Raw genomic sequence first — 9,489 nt, 5'->3', positions numbered from 1 at the left:
CATCCCTCACACACCAGATGGACCTAGCTGTGTCCCTCACATACACAATGCGCTGTACCCCATCCCTCACACACCAGATGGACCTAGCTGTGTCCCTCACATACACAATGCGCTGTACCCCATCCCTCACAGCCAATGGACCTAGCTGTGTCCCTCACATACACAATGCGCTGTACCCCATCCCTCACACAGCCGATGGACCTAGCTGTGTCCCTCACATACACAATGCGCTGTACCCCATCCCTCACACACCCGATGGATCTAGCTGTGTCCCTCACATACACAATGCGCTGTACCCCATCCCTCACACAGCCGATGGACCTAGCTGTGTCCCTCACATACACAATGCGCTGTACCCCATCCCTCACACAGCCGATGGACCTAGCTGTGTCCCTCACATACACAATGCGCTGTACCCCATCCCTCACACACCCAACAGACCCTGTTGTGTCTCTAACACACACAGCAGGCTTTGCCCAGCCCCTCAGGGTGGCTCTGAAATCTGTGGCTTTCACACTCCCAACAGACGCTGCTCTCTCCCTCACACACCCGGCTGGCTCTGCCCGGTCCGTTGCACACCTGCAGACTTCCAGCCACCACAAACCCAGCTCACCCTTCTCCTGCTGTGTCCTTTACAAACCAAAAAATGCAGCTATGCTCCGCACAGGACTAGCTGACTCTGCCTGGTCCCTTGCACACCCAGTGGACGTGGACACTGTTGTGACTGTTGATATTGATATTGCTGTTGTTGTTGATATACATAGGTTTCTTGTTTACCAACTATACTGGCTGCGCGCGCATCCGAGAGGCAGAAAATGCCAAGCTACATTAGAAAGTTACCAAGTAGTTGGATGTCAAGAATGGTAAGCTTATATGCTATGATTAATTAAGCAATGAAAAAGTGATGTTACCTTCCAAAAAAATGTATTTATTCAGTCAGTTCCCAAAAGTACAGCTTGATGATGGTATTGACAAACATAGCACATCAGTTATGAAACCATGCTGTGTGATGGATGTATATCAGGTTTATGTAACAACAGGCCACATTTAATTGTATGTGTTTGACTTCATGGCGGGCCACATGAAACAGAGCAGAGGGCCGCATGTGGCCCCTGGGCCTTAGTTTGCCCACCCCTGTTGTAGTAGCATGTCAATAAATTAGTTTATCCAATCATATGAAAGGAGTTTTGACAAGGCCCTGCCTTCTGAAATACATTTCCAATGGAGTAGTTCCAGATGAATGTGAGGAGCTACTGTAGGTGGAACGAAATTCAAGTGGTGAGTCAGGTTAACATACAGTAGGTAGTATGTAAAATAATTCAATTTTATTGTCCTTTATTCAAAACAACACTTATTCTAATAAAGTTAAACTGCAGGATGTTGTCAATCCACATCTGCGTCCTGTCTGAGGAATCCCCTCAGATCCTGCTGTATCAGGGAGTACAGGTGCTCCATCACGATGAGTTGTTCTGCACAAACACACAAGCACAAGCAAAAGACAAATTACATGTACTAATCAAAAGACAGAGCTGGTCACAGTGCTTAATATCCTTTCCTGGGGAGATGTAACAGAAGAAGGTAACGTTGGCAACACTGCTTGAGCTCCCATGTTTACAAAAAGTAACGTTTCGACCCTTGGGTCTTTCTCAGGCAAATGAACCAATACTCTAACTAAGGTTATACTATGTCTGTGGTCTCCAAACGTTCACAAAGAGTGGACCTCCAGAGATCGCCAGGGCCATTGATGAACTGACCACAGATAGATCGCACCATCGCGCTCATACTAGCTAGACTACCGTTGACAACATAGCGATATTTCATGACATAATCGGACACATACGCTTATATAACGCGAGGACATTAACAACATACTTCTGAACAAATAAATACATGGTATGAATTCATAATTTACTGCGACATTTCATCAAAAGCCTCGTTTGTATGTGGACAAACCTACGATGCTAAGATAGCCATCTGATACCTTAAAACCAGCGTCAGTATTGTAACAACTACGCCATAACATCCCACATAAACGTGAAAATTAGACCCATAACAAATTAGATTACACTTCTTACCTTGGGTTAATGAGTAGTGAGGAAAACCCATTGTTTTGAGTCCATAACGCGTGTAGCCCATCGATGGCTTTGGTGTAGCCTACTGTGGTCAATATCTTCTTCTTCTTCATATGGCGGTTGACAGACTGTGCTCAATAGCGCCACATCCAATATATGTGTACATAGTGGCCAAAAAGAGCGTTGCACCGCTACCTACTGGGGAGGGGGGGAGGTGGGTAGCTCTTGCGCTTGAATCCATAGTTAAGCTGTCAGTCAAAACGCATCAGCCAATAGGAATGCACCCCACAGACACCCACCCACATGTGAAGTTTGTGCCAGGGGCCTGTACTACGAAGCGGGGTTACTGGCTTAGCTGGATAACTTCGAGAGTAAGTTGATCACGTGTGGCGTAACTTCCCGGTTAACCCGTACTACGAAAGGTGGATAGGTTTTAACCTAGGTATGCTGCCATGGCAATTTACGCTGCATCTCGATCTTGGTTAACCCGAGGTTTGCGGTTAACCACACCCCACAATGTCGACGTAGGCTACTTTGAAGATACATTATTGGAGCGCAAATTGTAAGCGCCTCTCTTCGCAAGGCGAGGGTTTTTAAAGACCGCCAGAATCTTTCTCCATATAATATTCTCTATGAAAGATAGCCTATACATTCTCAGCCGAGGGAGTTCGTTGCATTTGTCAGCTGATCGGGGCAAAGTGGAGGCTATAAGCATTTGCAATATAACATATTTTCATAATTAAGAAATATTAATGCAAGCTATAACTAGGCCCATAAACCCTCTGAATGTTTTTCTGAGTTTCATTTTCACCTGCTGCCGGCGGCAGTTTGCGAGTTTAGATTTTTTTTTTTCGACTTAATTTTTTTTGTTTAGATTTTGTATTTGATATTTTGATTATTCGATTTTTGTTTGAATTTGAAAAAGTATTGTTTGAACATTTTGGCACAAATTAAACTCCATACAAAAGCCCCAAAAAATATACTTAAAAAAAAAAAAAAATGATTCAATCAAGACACTTCAAAACTTTTTTTCACCTCCAAAAGGAAAAAAATATTCAATCAAAGAAAAAAAGGGTTCAAATGCAATTCTTTGGGTCTCAAATAGTTTTGGCATTCAAAAACTTCTTTCAATGACTGAAATATTTTTTTTTAGTTCTATTGAAGTTGGGGTTTTGATTGATTTGTTTTTTTCTTTGAAGCAACATCTTCTTCTATTGAATAATAAAGACACAAATGTCCTACCCATATTATGGCCCAAACAAAAAAAACATTACTTCAATCAAAAAAGCTGCTTTAAACAAAAAACTTTCACTTCTATCACAAAAAAACATTTTCAATCAAAGAAAAAAGGTGTTCAAAGGCATTTTTTTTAGTCTTTTTTTTGCATTCAAATACTTTTTTTCTTTAAATGAATGTGTTTTCTTTGACAGAAGAGAATGTTTTTTTGATTGAAGATATATTTTTTGATTGAAGCACACTTTTTTATGAGTGAATAATAAAGACACAAATCTACCTCCATAGTACTGCACTCACGCATATCATTATAAAACGTGTCAAATTTTAGGTCAGTCGGATGAGTGGTTCGAGAGTTATGCGTGGAACACACAGACAGACGTTCCTTGCATTAAAGATGAACTGAACTGAAATTTGAAGTAAATGTGATATAACAGATGTATTTTATTTCTTCTCATTGGTACAATGATTAAAATGGCTGGATTTGTTAAAAGGGACAAAATGATACGGTGAAAGTGGTGTTGTTGTTACACGGGCGCCGCCATGTTGGATTTCAACAACCAGCTACGTCACTGGCATGGTAGGCCAGTCTAGCGCCTATGACTAGCACTAGTTGCGCAGCATCGTAGATAGTGAGTCTGTGGCTAACCAGAGCCCATTTGGGCTAACTGACATGGCTAAGGACACGGAAACAGGACTAGGCCCCTGTCTGCAGTAATGAAATGTATAGGGTAACAGCTGGGGTTGAGAAACGTTTTCCTCGCAGGGTACTTTGACAAGGAACCGGTTAGTCCTATCTGCCTTAAAACTGGCTAGCTCCCCGACAGCCCATGGATTTTGAGTCTGTAGCAAACATTTTTTTAAGTCAACAAACTATTTAGAGAGCTGTGCTTTTGACACAACAGGGTCGTTGATTAGGGTTAATTATGAAAGACTGAAACCTGAGTCCATTCCATCAGTTTTCGTCTTTTCAAGTGATGCTACCGTATGGTGTGTAGGGCAAACCGATAGACACCACCGATGATATCTGCCGCAAAAACAGGGCGCTGAAACGCACACGCCAGGCAGGGGCTTAGCTATTATCCCCAGCATGTCTACTAGGCAAAAGGCTGGATGTAACGTTGTCGTCAAAATACAAAAAACGTATTCGCATACACACACAAATAAAGCTAACTGTAGGCTTTAGCGTTCAACAAAACAAACTGACACACTGGGACAGTCACAAAACAAGCTAGCTAGACAACAAACGATCCAACCTAGGGAAAGGGCTCACTTCCAGCCTCTAAACACGAAACACGTCAAACTAGGTCAAACTAAACAAGCCAGCACTCTGACCATAGACTGCATATTAAGTCATGACTCCGACGATATATCACATTTCGATCATAATGCGTTTATAAGCTGCTAACAACCACAGCGGGTCTGTTACACATGTCCCTTTCTACTCACCCTGAAGCTAGCTGATGTTCACCGTCTTAGGGCAGATTGTTAATGCAGTTCAAGTTCAATTTCTGAGTTCAAATCGCAGAAATAGCTGTCCATAGTACGAGGTATCCGTGGAATATCCATCCGTGCAAAATCCATCAGTGCAATATCCATCAGCATCCACAACGAACAGATCTGCCAACTCTGCCCTAGCCTACAATACACGGCAAAACTTCTCAGTGCGTCGGAGTAAGTGGCGTGCAGATAACTTATAGGAAGCGATTTCGTTGTCGGTCAGTACGTGGTGGCACAAATATCTGAATGCTTAACAACAAACATAGCCTTGGCTTAACTCGACAACCCCCCCAGCACACGACGTCATTTCAACGTTGATATTTGGGCTAAATCCCGTCGGTCCGTCATGGCCCTGATTTCAACCAAAATTAGACGTAGAATAATGGTCTTGTTTTGGCCGGCCCATTTTGGTCTAAGGAAAGACGTCTTTAGCACGTCCTTTTTCAGACCACATATCAACTAATTAAATCCTGATGTAAATTATCAGTTATAGTCTACCTAGGACTACATTATCGTTCCTGTCGACCATCTTTCCCCCCTGGGGATTGCCCAAATCCGCCGCGAACTCTACGGGCGCCCGGCGCCGCCATCTTGGCTGCCGTTAACTGCGTGTGTGACTTTTGTTTGTTTACTCATGGCAACAGTTGATATGGACGGACAACTCTGTTTTTAGCCTTCTCCCCTCTGAAAAAAAAATCAGAGGAAAAATTCAGATGGAAAAAAATCAGTCATTGAAATAATGAGTAATTAAAATTCTGATAAAAAAAAAAAATCACATAAATGTTCACGTAAAGGAGACAGGAGTGAACTCTGCGCATGTACAAGAGGAACGGAGGCGGGAAGCCGTAGCCGAGCCCATTTCGAACTTTGTTTGAAACACACAGTCAGTTGAAGCCGTTGAAGAACAGCGTGAAGATGGAACCTGCTACTGAGGTAAGTGAGTTTATGCCTATGATTTAGGAAGTAGAAATGTAACATTTTGATCGAGAGTCAGTTTTGCCAAAACGAGACGAATGCTCTGAACACCATCAACAGTGCTATCAGAGATGATTATGCGGACAGCGGAGTAATCGAGGATCTATATGTTACCATGCTAACTTAACCTGTCCTGGGCTAGTTTTACTTGAGTGGAGAAATTCTTCTGTGTTAATTCACTCTACCGCTGATAATGTAGTCGGACTTGAAACCCGTTTGTAATTGCTGTTAGGTCCCGTTATCTCTATGAAAGGAAAGTATTTTCTGTCTGATCTATTCAACACAATTTAGGGCCGTTTGTGGTAACGTAGGAAGTTAGGAACCTGATTGCAACACGCATGATTTCGTGGACCTGCTTAGAACGTTCACAAAGGTAGCGCGAAAATTTGAATTTTTTTCGCGGCTAGATCTACCCGTCCCGAAGAGTCCTTTGTAACCATGGATATCTCTCCACCGTCCTGCTAGATACACTAGACTAGAGTAGACAAGCAGCGCGCTGTTATCCACACAGGACTATTTTAAATACCAGAATCGCTATTAGGCCCACTCTCCATTTATTGTTTATGGTTCATAGCAAGCAGTCATCATTACCAGACGTGGAGAACCTGTTGACCAGTTGTGCAGCATGTTAATAGTGTTATTGTTGTTGTTGTTATTATTATTATTATTATGAATAATAATGATAGTAATATCTATCTATTTATTGACTGTCATTTGGCACAGAGTAGTAACAGAGTGGTCAACATTGTCGAGGCTCAGATGCCCAGGTTGTGCAATATGTTGGTATTTTAAAGTGAAAGGTAGGGGAAACTAGTTGTGTGTTTATGTGATTGTATTGTAGCGCCGAAGCTATGTACCCCCTTGTTGGACTATCCCCTGTGGTCCCTTGTGTCCCCTGGTTTCCTGGTCTGTGTGTGTGTCTCCCTCTTCCTCCTGTGTTATAGACTGTGTCAATAAGTTCTGATGGGTTTGTGTTTAATGATTATTTTTGGAAATTGGTTATGTAAGAAGTGACACTTCCAGCGTGTTTTTACTAGACGCTGCTTTTGAGGTCTGGGATTCCTGTCATTTTTCTGTGTAACTGTTGCTTTTTCTAAAGCCTTTGCTCATTTGTCTTCTCAGCACATCAACTCTTAAGTGTGTCCCTGGAAGATCTACCATCAACTTCCAGAACTGCAACTGCTAGTACTGTCAGATGGTGAATGCTACTCAGGGTAAAAAAAAAAACCTTTACGTAAAACCATTTTCATCTATTATTTCAAGTTCTGTCTCAAAATGTGTTTGAAGCCATTATTCTAAGCTAAAGTAACTGCTGGATGACTTTGAAGAATCTGAACAGTGTACGGTTCACTATGTACTGAATTTTATTATTTCTAAGTGTTGTAGCAAGCAAAGTTGTTTTATTCTAACTTTGCTTTTTTGTCTTTTTTTTTTGAAACAGCAAACACCATTGTTACACCACTTTGAAGGAGAGCCTGGTCATTTGGTCCCCTCAGCTTCTCCCTTTCTCAGTGATATGTTCATTGTGGCTGGGATAATTGTGGGGCACTCTTTCCTTCATGGAGGACCCTGCTTGTCTGGACTCTGTGATGTGGTTGTCCATACTGCTTCGTGGGAGCCCAGACACGGCTACAGTAAACCTGGAGGACTGTGCAGACCTGGACATTAGAGAAACAATCAGGCTTGTATGTTTACATAGAAAATACTAATGTTTGATGTTATGTTGTGTTTTTATTTTGTTTTGTTGTTGTTTGTGTGTTGCCCCCAAAAGACTGTGGGTCTTTGATTTTATAATGATTTTAGAAAAACTGAGGAGTCAACTGGTGGACCCACTATTATGATTCTATAAACTTTTAACACACTGTCTAACCATTATGTATCTCTTTCATGCTCTCCATCTTCAAGCTGGAGGTGGAATCAAACCTATCAGCTGAAGAAATGGGAAGGGTACAGAACGTGGCCTCTTCCTGGGACCTCCCTCCGCTAACCACAACCAACAGGGCCCTTAATGCTGTGAGTGAAATACATTTATATTTCCCTATGCTTTAGTGTGCTATACATTTTCCTTTCCCCCCCGCATTTGGTAATTTAGTCAATAAGCAGACGCTTCTATCCAAAACAACCTAAAACTACACTTTGGAGGTGTGTTTTTTTTATGTCGGTCTGGTTTGACTTGATGTAGCCGTTTTAAGACGACTGCAGACGTGATTATTTCTGAGATTCTGATAAGTTTTCAACCATGACGTATGCACAATACATTCCAGTTTTGAAAACATATCAGAATCTCAGAAATAATCACGTCGTGACGCCTTCTAAATGCGGCCGCGCTGTCAGCTGTTCATTCACGACAGCGGAAGAGAAAAGTACCTGTTAGCATGCTAAATTCGACATCCAAACGTAACGAGGAGACTCGCGCGAGCTAAACTGCTATTAATTCTGCTTAACATGCTGCGCAAATGTGTTCAAAACGGCTGCTGTACGGTCCTAAAATGTATACCGTACTGCTGCATTCAAGTTAACTCTGCTAACGTCTCACAACGTAGCCTACATTAGGGAGACTAAACTAAGTTATGCATTCGAGCTGTATCTCCAAGCGTTAGAATAGTGTCAACGAAGAGACTCTTGTGTGGGGGCGGATCTGTGGGGGAAATCAATGTGAATTGGAATTGTACATTGTAATTGATAACACCTGCGTGTTCAGGGCTGCCCGCGGTGAAGCCAGAGAGGGTTAGGAGACGCTAGCTAAGGCCGGGGATGTAGGAGTGAGGACTGATTGTCGCTTCCCAGTCAGGGGGTTTTCCTCGTAAGCTGCTATGGAGGCAGCGTTGGATCGGGTACTTCACCGGCCAGCGGGCCGGTCAGCGGTTGAGACCACACAAGAGTCTCTTCGTTACACTATTCTAACGCTTAGAGATACGGCTCGAATGCATAACTTAGTTTAGTCTCCCTAATGTGGGCTACGTTGTGAGACGTTAGCAAAAGTTCACTTGAATGCCGCCGTTTTGAACACATTTGCGCCGCATGTTAAGCAGAATTAATAGCAGTTTAGCTCGCCGTATGTGGCAACAACAATCCTTCAACAATCGTTAATGTTTTGTTAAATGCACATGCAGAGGCAGTGGTTTCATTCGGGCAAAGAAAAAGCTGCGTGCGCGCAGCTCAATGAAAGTGATTCAATTGATAACATGATTTAAAAATAATTTCAATCGTACAACATAGAACATTATTTCGTGGCGGCCCGCCACAGATTACTCAATGTATGGGAAACACTGTTAATGAAAATGTTTCCTGTCATTTCAGCTGCGGTGAAAAATGGAGCAACAAGGCTGACCGTGACATCGGGAGAGCTGAGGCAGATCATCTTAAACATGATGCACCTGGACGGTCCGGTGGCGGAGACTTCAAGAATTAAATAAAATTACAATGAAATGGATAACGTTTGTTTGACTGTTTGTTTACGCCTAGCTTGCTATTGTAATGTAGGCCTATTAGATTATGTATTTATCATCTAGATGGTTAAATTGGTAAATGAAAATGCTTAATGCACATTTTAAAAGCCTATAATAGGATAATATAGGCTTATTTTAACAGCAATAGTATGGGTAATGGTAAAGTTAGTAAGTGCTTAATGCACATTATTTAAAAGCCTATAATAGGATAATATAGGCTTATAAATTAATATATAACAGCAAAATTCTGGTTGAAAATA

The 9,489-nt window shown here is 42.1% G+C and overlaps 1 long non-coding RNA gene across 1 annotated transcript; it reads left to right on the top strand.

Annotated features, from left to right (window-relative positions):
* Positions 1 to 5,362: 5,362 nt before the first annotated feature.
* LOC134071509 (uncharacterized) lies at positions 5,363 to 9,216 on the top strand. The gene is made up of 5 exons (XR_009937080.1): positions 5,363 to 5,738; positions 6,903 to 6,994; positions 7,222 to 7,465; positions 7,686 to 7,793; positions 9,081 to 9,216. It is a non-coding gene; the product is annotated as an uncharacterized LOC134071509 (long non-coding RNA).
* Positions 9,217 to 9,489: the final 273 nt, after the last annotated feature.

This window comes from Sardina pilchardus, chromosome 23, assembly GCF_963854185.1.
Source record: "Sardina pilchardus chromosome 23, fSarPil1.1, whole genome shotgun sequence".
NCBI lineage: Eukaryota > Metazoa > Chordata > Actinopteri > Clupeiformes > Clupeidae > Sardina > Sardina pilchardus.
The sequence above is the reverse complement of the archived record's forward strand: the minus strand, read 5'-3'. Positions and strand labels throughout refer to the sequence as shown.